The following is an 11,192-nucleotide window of genomic DNA, read 5'->3' on the forward strand; positions in this document are numbered from 1 at the left end:
ATTCAAGGCATGGTACAAGTGATGTTTGATTTCTCATATCTTTTCATGTATATTTTTGTGGCATTTGATTTTGTGCCTTGGTGGTGCATAGGCCCATCAGCCTCACATATTGCTCTAGGTAATGCAATAGATTGTAAAAATTCAGATATTGGTTCACCTTGCTTGATGAAATGTGCAATTTGACGTCTTACACTTGTATTTATTAATTTTTGTCAGCATCATTAGAACGAACTTTCCTTTTAATTTGTGACTTTGTGTGAATGTCCGTAGTCTCCTTTTTCTCACTGGAGGGTCTGTACTGGGTACACCCAGTATACGGTGTGTATATAGTCTTTTAAAGACTGCTCTCCTACTTGATAAAATGTTGTGAGGTCCTCAAATGTTGCACCAGTGGCCAAGTCATCACTGAATAGTTTTACCAGCCCCCTTGAATCACATAATTAGTCAAATGCTCTGCTAGTCACAATTTTTGCCAAATATTTTCGACAAAGGGCATCATTATTTTCCTTCACACTTTTCTGTTCATCCCTGTACCTTACAGGATTGTATTCAAAACTGGTGGCAGTAACTCTTTTTGTAGATTTTGTAGACAAGAAGCCCTGTGGGGGAGGTAAACTGCCATAGTGTCAAGAAATTCAGGGAAGGCTTGTGGACTGTGGATTTAACACTCAGGTTAATCATTTGCTCATGAGCTTCATCTAGAGCTATCTCCCCTCCATGACGAGCCCGTTATGCTAGCAGTGAAACCCCCTGATTTCAAGTATGAAAGCACACTGGTTGGCGTGGTTAGTAAGTCGAGTAGATGTTTGGGAATTAGTCTAAGATAAGTTGGGCGATCATAGGCATGAAACAATGGAGCCAGGGATTTCAGTGCTGCCATTCTCAAATCCAGTCTGAACTTCTGACTCCTAAATACATGCAGATATATGACATGCCATGTTGGTGAACAAAATCAGACCAAAATTTGAAAGTTGCATCTACTTGACTTCTATTGTGTATGAATTGCATGAATTCCCATGTAAATTAGATACAGTATTGTGCATGGATTTTATTAATGATTGTATGCTTTCCTATATCATTGTTTCCGTATGTAGTTTCTCCAATTTTTCTGTTGTTTCCCATACATCTTGCATTATCTTTTTACAATCGATGTAAAGTCAGATACTGATTCTTTACACTTCATATAGGCATCTATTTGATAGCGATAAAATTCTTCCCATGTGTTCAATATAAATTGGTGACATCTCTTAAAATGTTGGCATTGTATCAGAGAATTTCGAACACCCTCAGTGTGAGAAGCTTTGGCAACCTCCTTCAGCCCAGCCTCAAGATATAATTTAAACAACACAGGTTGTGTATTTTTAGGATGTGCCAGTCACCTGGAAAAGGTAACAGCCAATGTAACTCGTCTTTATACTCATATTTTACCTTATGAAGGTTCTCAAACGTTTTGCCTTCCCCCACAACAACAAGATACTTAAGCTGTTTCCTATTTGAAAAATAGTGTGTAATTTTTCAACCACATGTTTGACTGTATCCAACTTGTCACATGGCTCGTTCAGAACTCCTAAATATACACATTTGATTTCTCTGGCAATTCACTGCCTTGTTTTGAAAGGTATCCCCTAAAGTTTGGCAGCAACAGGTCACTATCAAATTCCTTAATAGAATTTTTTTGAAGTACAGAAAACTTTCTTTCTTAATGTGTTCCAATGCTGAAATTTCCACTGAATTCAATTGAAAGTCCTCCAATTTTACACCAGTATGAACTGGGAAACCAGAGGACATGGAGACCTCTGGGAGGAGACCATCAGTCTCAGACTGGAGACTGACAGACTGAATATCAGAATATGTTGTTTTCCTTCTTTTTGGTTTGGGTGCCTCTGAATCCGACTCTGCAGCTGGAAACAGTTTTACACCAAACACATCTTTCATTTTCCAATTCAAACAGTCAGGGCCATGTATTCTGATGTTTGTTGTGTACCATGGCTGGAATATATCATCTGGTGTGTTGATATCTATGAGGTCAAAGTCATCAAAATTTCTTTCACTGGCCAAGAGTAAACTTTACGCATCATAGCTAAACTGCCTTGTATTTTGACCTAAAAGTGTGTATTAAACTGTTTACCTTGTCACAAAAAAGAATAGTGCACTTAAATACAAAGGACAGGCAGACAATTTCAGCAAAGTCACCTTCCGTTTTTCCAGTTTTCACCTGCTGTGCACGTGATTCTATATCAAACTGATTATCCTCCATTGAGATCAGACTTTCCTCTTCTCTCACAGGAATTGTGTACTCAAAGTAATTACGGTAACACACCCTGAAGACATGAGTTGTTGGCCAAGTGTTGCTCTTATTTCATGAATCAGTTTAGTTTCTAATTCTTTCACACTATCCTGAGGACTGCCATCCTTGTTTTCATATGTATTTTTAACCTGTGCACACCCATGTAGGGCAACACATCGGAAAAGACTGTGTTCATCTTTGCCCGAAATAAGTTCTTTAAAATCGCTATACACGTACTCTTTTTTATCTACCTGATCCCCTCACATAGTCTTCAACAGTGTTTTTAATTTTTCCAGGATTTGGCTCAACTGCTTGATTTATGGTGGCATGTGTACCCCTTTTTTTCAGGGAGGATGCTATGCCAGCATACGGTTGACCAGTGTCAAGGTTATCTAAACTGGCAACAGAAAAGTTACTCGTCGATTGAAGAACTAAATTTCCAGGAATTTTTCTTCAACATGTTATCTCTAGACTGTTTTTAACAGACAAAAGCAAATGCATTCAGAAAGGTGGCAAGTTTTCTAAAACCACTACAAGCATATGCTGTATCTGACAGAAGGCGGTGCAGTAGAAATATGCACTGGCTATTTGAGATAAATATAAGATGACATAAGTTATACGCTGTTTGCAAGAAACGTTTATGTTTAGATATTGAACACTCTTTACAGAATCCCATGTGATGCTCTGTCTACTTGAACGGTTTCTGTCTCATTTCATCTCTGTCACTCTTATTTTAGTGACAATGAATATAAAATTCCATAGAATGGGATCAATGTCTTTCATAACTGCTTGCAAGTTGAGGTTTGAAAGATCATAGCCTTCATACTTTTTGATAAAGTCCTCAGCTTGTACATGCAGCCTGTCATGTATTTCATGAATGACTGTTTCCAAGAGACTGACATAACTTGGAGAATTTGTGTAGTCACCTCATGCAATTGAGCCTCCATTTTGTTAAAATTATCTTCCAAGTTTAAGATTTTACTTTGAATTCGAAGTTGGAAGTAATATTTGTGGAGCATTGCCATGACGTTGCTCCTATTTCTCACAATAGAGTTCCATATTTAGTGCTCACTTTCCCATTGGTTCCCAATGTTGATTACTTGATATGTTGACCAAGCACTTTGTTGAGCTCAGGTTTAATATATGTATTTGATTTTGAGGTAAAATAACTCAAAGGCATTGTATGCTTCATTTGTTTGCAATATAAGTCTGAGGCAAGTTTAGCAAACAGATCATTGACCTCTTGCAACAACAACGGTTCTCTTTCTAGTAATTTTTCCCCAACAAAAAGGGATACTTTTGTGAGCAACAACTCTTCCAAATCCCCATTTATGTCAAATTGTGAAGTCTTTCTCTCAGTTGGGCAAGCGTGGTTTGTAAATCTGAATCTAGGACAAACTGCCACTGTCCTTTAGTTTTTGTTGTGTGATAAAAACGCATGTAGCATTTTTTGCAAAGAGGACTACTGTCATCCAAAAAAAGATTTGGATAATCACCACTTTTTTTTGAAATAATTCATGATTTGGTGGATGCATGACGTTAATATTCTTCTTTGCACAATCTGACACCACACATTTTTGTTCATGCCTATATATCCATTTGGCATAATGACTACGGCACAAATATGTTTTGTGTGGGATATCAGAGGCAGGTGTACTGACATGCAGGTTAAATAAAGCAATATATGCCTGTTTGTCATCCACATTGGCAAGATGAATGCTCTCTTCACTGCATAATGAGCACACTTTACTTGTACCCTCAATATTATCTCTTGGCTCGCCATCACTTTTTCCTTTGAAAATCTCTGTCCAGACCATTTCTACAAGTGTTGCAAAGGCAAATTGACTGTGGTATACCGTGTTTACTATCAGCCCATGTTTTAAAATCTACTGATTTAGATATTATGTGATACCATCTTGGTGTGTCTGCTACACCACATTTCTGACAGGGCCCACAGGTAGTTCTGTCTGGATGGGCTTGTTTGCTCAATGGTAACACTCCACCATGACCACTAATGTGGACGTGAACATGAACCATCTTTAAAAATGGTATCTCAGGGTATAAGGGTCTGTCTTGATAAAATAGCTTAAAGCTATGCATTGGAAGCTCAAGCATGTAAGATATCTTTTTTCTGTAATTCTTGGCTGCAGTTTGTATTTGTTACCAAGTAATATTCATGGTAGTCAAAGTGGACAGTAACACTGATGCCTGGACAAAATGACACGTCTTTGTTTTTGCTGCTGGGCTAAATAATAGAGCTAGAGGTGTGATTTTTGGTATATTGGGATAACTATCGGATACAATTTATTTGACAAAATATCACATGACCTGGATGACCTTTGACCCCAAATATACACATATGTCCATAACTCAGTTACCACAAGGGCTACGCCCGTCATATTTGGTAGGATGGGAGACCTTATGACGCCACATCCTTCACCTAATTACATTTGCATATATCTAATTTTTGGCAAGCCAATAGAGCTGGATGTCTGATTTTTGGTATATAGCGATTACTATGGGATACAATTTTTTTGACAAAATGTCACATGACCTCGATGACCTTTGACCTCAAATATACGTATTTGTCCATAACTCGGTAACCACAAGGGCTACACCCTTCATATTTTGTATGATGGGAGACTTTATAGTTCCATATCCTGTACCTAAATATTAATGCACATATCTAATTTTGGGCAAGCTGATAGAGCTAGAGGTCTGACTTTTGGTATATAGGGATAACTATGACATTTAATTCCTTTAATAAAATGTCAAATAACCTCGGTGACCTTTGACCTCGATTTCACAAAAACTACTATAGCCTTCCATATTTTTGCACATGTATTTCTCTATTGCCCTGTTGACCCAGATGTCTCGAAACCTGGTCATTGCTGCTTTGCAGATATATTTTCAAATGAAATTGTCATTCCCTAAAATATGCAAATGAGCATTATGAGAAAATGGTAAAAAATTTATAACAACCTCTGTTCGGATTGCCTTGAAAATTACTATGCAAGTATCTTGGGGGATCTCATACAGTATTATGCATTTTGTGAAGACTATTAATTTTCTAGGAATGAATTTGTTGATGATTTTCTTCTTACTTTATAATTTGTTTAAATTATGACAAAATTAACATTTAAGTTGACATTTTTGACGTTTTTTTGGTCCAAAATTTCTCTGAAATTTTCTTTAGTCCAAAGTGGTTGTGTTTTTGATTTGGTTATAATTGCCTCGACATTTCGAAGTCACATGCAGGTTTTTTTTGGGTGACTATGATATTACCTCGAAATTTCTAAGTCATATGCAGGTTTTTTTCGGGTGACTATGATATTACCTCGAAATTTCTAAGTCATATGCAGGTTTTTTCGGGTGGCTATGATAATACCTCAAAATTTCTAAGTTTAAAGCTGGTATGTTTAGGGCAGTTATGCTTATGCCTCAAAATTTCTCGGCCACAAGCAGGTATGTTTGAGGCGGTAATGATACAGCTTCAAAATTTCTCAGTATATAGCAGGCGTCTTTTACGTACGCCCACATCATACCTAGCCATGGAGGTAGAAACGGGGTAGGACTACTCACAAATCAACAACACACCAGTTTACACAGTGGTTTGTCTTCGGTTTGACAATGGTATGTTGTAATCATTGGGGTGTTGTCCAGGTACTGTATTGGTAGACCTTAGGTGTACTCCAGTGCCTCTGGATCTGGTATAGTCATACAAAATCTGGTATTTTCATGCATAAATGGAGACCTCCAGATGTCTAGGTTGATGACGATTGGGCTATAAAACATTAAATTCTGGCTCCAAGTTCCTATAGTGCTGAAATATTACATCTGCCCCCCCAAAAAAAACAACAAACAACACAAACAAACCAGGGCTGGTCATTTAGGAGTCATGAAGAAGTATCATAAAATTTTCTGTCACTTTTATTGGACTAATCTAAGGCAGGATGTAGCACATTTCTGTAAAACTTGTCACACATGTCATATGGTAGGAAAGCCAAATCGGACAATTCCAAAGACCTCTTCACAGCCAATTACTGCATTTCAAGAACAATTCAGTAGGATAGTAACAGACTGTGTTAAGCCCCTATCAAAAACAAGATCAGGAAATGCGTGCATGTTGACAATAATGATTACATCTACTTGGTTCCTGAAGCCATACCACTGAGTAATGTAAAGGCAAAGACTATAGTAAGAGGTTTAGTCAATTATTTCACTTTATTCGAGCTCCCTAAATGTGTCCATTCCGATCAAGGCTCAACTTTATGTCTGGAATTTTTCAACAAGTCACAGATCAGCTAGGCATTAAACAGCATAGGTCATCCCCTCTGTCACCCAGAAATTCAGGGTGCTCTCGAGCGATTTCATCAAACTTGAAAAATATGATTAGAACCTACTGTTTGACACAAAGAAGCAGCGGGATGAAGGAATTCATTTTCTGCTCTTGCTGTTAGACAGTCAATTCAAGAGTTCTTGGTTTCAGCCCATTTGAGTTTGTATTTGGACATACAGTCCGTAGCCTGCTTAAGCTTTTTTAAACCCTTGACACCTATGGCCGCCGGATATTTCCGGCGCCATATTGAATTACCATATACCTTGAGTGCCGGAAATATCCGGCACAGTTAAATAGGAGTATTTGCTTCGTTTTTGTCGCTAAAGATCCCGTAATTTCGGCCCTGCACGCAGCGCAACTAAGATTGATGTATTCCGATCTGGCCTGAATGTAATTGCGCCCCCGTACGTCCGAATATGGCCAAAATCCGGAAGCAAATGTCGTGACCCATGACCTCGACCCTGAAAGGTCAGGCTGATCACTGAAGCGTCGCGCTGATTGTTTACAGTTTTCAGAAGTACGGACGATCGCGAAGATGTTTATGGGTTTTTTTTAATGAAATGAAATGTTTATTTATTGAAAACAAATGATTTATATGTAAATATGTTCTATTAACAGCAATATTCGTGAATGAAACTAGAGGAAATACAGTTTTTACTATAAACCAGTGAAATTTTATAGCAGTCATATTATCAATATGACTGGTCACATGACTGGTCATGTGTTTGGTCATGTGATATGTTGTTTCCTAAAATGTATTTTTAAATATTGTGAAATATTTTTTGATAAATCATAACCATTTTAGATGCATGTTTCTGCAAGGAAGACTTAAAGCAGGTGTTTACAAATATAAAATGTGTTGATTTTCAAATACAGAATCATGTCAGATACTGATGTTTATGGTTTATTTACTCTGCCTTTTGTAAGAAAAATCTTCAATAGTACATCTATAAATGAAGTAAAGGGTTGTTATTATTACATATATGAAAAGACAATGCCATGAAAATTGCAACTGTTTTCAAATTTGCATCATTTTATGGATTCATAACACGTCCTGATGCTTCAAATATTCATATTCTCTGCCAACTCTGGTCACATGACGTGTCATGTGATCAGTCACGTGACCTGGAAATACAAACTTTATGTATGAAAAAGTGGAACATTTCATGCTGATTCAGAAAATATATGGTTTATTGGTACTTACTTAATTTTTACTCTAAGCAGTGTTCATGCTATGACCACACCCCAGATTTTATCAATATTTACATAAGGGACCTGGTATATAGGAATACATTGGCCTTGGTGTCAAGGGTTAAAGAGAAACTTCTATCAGATGATCTGATCGTCTGAAAATTTTTCAATATGTGTCAGATTTTCGTATAAAACTCTCTAAGGCAAGTGAGTTAGCCAGAGAAAACCTGGAGTCATCTTAGCAGTCAATAAAAATCAAATACGATAAAACACATCGAAACGGAGCTTGAACCAGGTCAAAAAGTTCTTGTTCTTCTTCCAGTTCCTGGCAAACCTCTCCATGCTTGTTACTTTGGTCTTTATCTAATTGATACGAAATTAAGCGATTAAATTACATTATAATAACACCTGACAGGCAAAAAAAAGACAGTTATGCCACATAAATATGTTTAAGCCATATTAGGAAACGAATAATCCTACTGTTATTTAATCTGTCAGTGCAGTCAGTTTAAACTATTATGAAGATAGCGATAGTGCAACTGACTTGAGTGAAAATACTCTAAATTCAAAGCGGACCTCGGTCAAACTAAAGAATTCAGAAATCCTAGAGAATCTTGAGTTTGCAAAGTTGGCACACCTCTAGCCAATACAATAGCAACAGGTGAAAGAACTGATCTATGAATATAAACCCTGTTTCAAGATGTTCCAAAGAAGACAAACGTCATCTATCACGACATTGATGTGGGGACAGTAAGCCTGTAAAACAACATCCATACAGACTGAATCAAATGAAAGTGAATTATCTCCAGGAAGAGGTCAAATACCTGTTGGATAATGACTTTATTGAACCAAGTAGAAGTAACTGGAGTTCGCCGTGGGTACTTGTGCCAAAATTAGACCTAGTTACCGTTTGAGCATGGACTACAGGAAAGTGAACACTCTATCAAAGACAGACACCTTTCCAATCCAGAGGATAGATGATTGCATAGATCGAGTGAGAGAAGCCAAGTATGAGACCAAATTTGATATACTAAAGGGATTTTGAAAGTCCCTCCGATGGATCGTGCTCGCGAAATATCCGCCTTTGTTACACCAGATTGTTTCAGTACAAGGTAATTCCATTTGGAATGAAGAACTCACTCGCAACATTCCAACGGATGATTAACAATGTCATATCCGAACTAGAAGAATGTGAAGCTAACATTGACGATGTTGTCCAGTACAGTGACACCTGGGAGGAACACATTAGACTCAGTAACTCTGTTACTGTAACTTGTAACTCAGTTCTTTGAAAGACTGAGCAAAGAAATGTTGACTGTCAACCTTGCCAAATCTGAGTTTGGTTTGCCGAGGGTGACATACCTTGGACAAACTGTAGGACAGGGTGAGGTAAAACCTGTTGATGCCAAATCAGTGCCATTTCAAGTTTTCCCATACCAAACTGCAAACGACAACTGATGCGCTTTCTCGGTATGGCTGGTTACTACAGAAAATTCTGTCCAAATTTCTCCACAATTACTGAGCCTTTGACTAACTAACTTAAAAAAAGTAAAGTTTGTTTGGTCAGAATGCCAACAGGCATTTGACACACTTATAGACATACTTCAAAGAGCTCAGTTCTTGTCTGCACCAGATTTCAGTATGCCATTCAAATAAGCTGTAGATGCTAGTGATACAGCTTCTGGTGCTGTTTATTGCAAGAGCATAGTCATGGATAGATCATCCTGTTTGCTACTTTTCGCACAAATTTAACAAATCCCAGAGAAACTACTCTACAATTGAAAAGATTGCTGAGATGCTGAGATTGCTGAGATGGAGGTTAATGTTACAGGAGTTTTTCCTTCATATTAGGCATAACAAGGGCAGAGAAAATTGATTGCAGACTGTCTCTCTCGTATTTAGAGTTAATTGTTGTTGTCAATTTAAAATCAAATTTGTAAAAGAAAGATTTTCTTTAAAAAAATTTCTTTTTTGAAGATGGGATGTGTTATGTAGGTCATTTCCCCCTCACACAACCTGATTTTCTTAGTCTAGAACATTCTCAAGGTCACAGAGCTTTACGACCTCACAACCTCGAATTCAATTAGTCATGTTTGGCATGTTCTGGAATTTAATTAATTGTGTAACAGATAATTTTTGAGCATAAATTAGCATGTCAATAAAGTTCTAGTTCTGTTTTATGCTCTTATATAACAACATAGTATAAATAAGGGGCAGCACAGCTTCCAGATACACATCTTGGATCGCTTCTCTTGCATGTACTTCAAGATTTTGGAAACTCCGGCAGTATTAATTTCAAGACTTTTCAAGACCTTCACAGCCATGCTGAATTTATACTGTGGACTTTATACAACCTCAAGCAAGCAAGCCAAAGGACTGTTCATTCATCAAACTGACTGTTAAACTCTGAGACTGGAGCTTTGCCGTCCCACTGAGATAAGAAGCATGTACACTTTAAAGTTTGTATTTTATCCCTCGACTTACTGACTAATTTATATTTGTAATAAATTTTGTTTTAAAAGAAAGCTGCTGAGCTCACCTTTTGTTCGTTTACTCACACATAACATCTTATATACATTCAAAACTACTTTTTCTATTTGCTGACATCGACAGAGATAAACACGATTAGTGTCCAGTGATTGGTTACCCCTAACTTACCAGTACGATTTGCTGTCTGTGAAACTTCAACGGAAAAAAAGAACATTTCAGTACACATTGGTATTATTTGGTCTTTCTCTTTCATAATTTAAATTATTAATCAATGGCACCTCTTAATTCTTAATTCATTCTGCATTCTGAGAAAATGACTTAAAGTTCTCACCTTTTGTAAAACGTCATTCTTGTAACTTCAGGCGAACTTCTTCTTTGAACTTTTCAAACAAATTTTTATGTGACTTGGCAATATATCCCTCTCTCATGGACATTGTCAAAATATTTTGCAGTGTTTTGCTATGATTGCAAAAGTTTTCATACGAGATTTGATTCTCGAGAATTATGACATTTTTTCTTTTAGTTTGCCAGCGATCTTTTCTGGCTTGTTATGCATTCCATATTTCTCGACTACTATCATATTGTATTGTTCAATCATATCCTCTTCCAAATAATCAGCAATGCCAGAGTATGGAGGCATTATTGTGGGTACACCAGCTGCGGCCGATAGAAGAGTAATCATTCCAAACTGATCTTGTTCAGGTGTGACTAAATGTAGGTGACATTGTTTAAAGTCAACCAATATTGTTGACATTATGTCACGTGTAAATGGTAATGCTTTAACAGACACGTGAAAAGAGTCAGTTGTAGCCTTAACAGCTCTTGGCATTCTCCCAAAATTTCAACTGGTAAGCCACGGATTTTCCACTTAAATCCTTTGACCGA

This window comes from Ptychodera flava (genome assembly GCF_041260155.1).
Source record: "Ptychodera flava strain L36383 chromosome 3 unlocalized genomic scaffold, AS_Pfla_20210202 Scaffold_25__1_contigs__length_14229661_pilon, whole genome shotgun sequence".
Lineage (NCBI taxonomy): Eukaryota > Metazoa > Hemichordata > Enteropneusta > Ptychoderidae > Ptychodera > Ptychodera flava.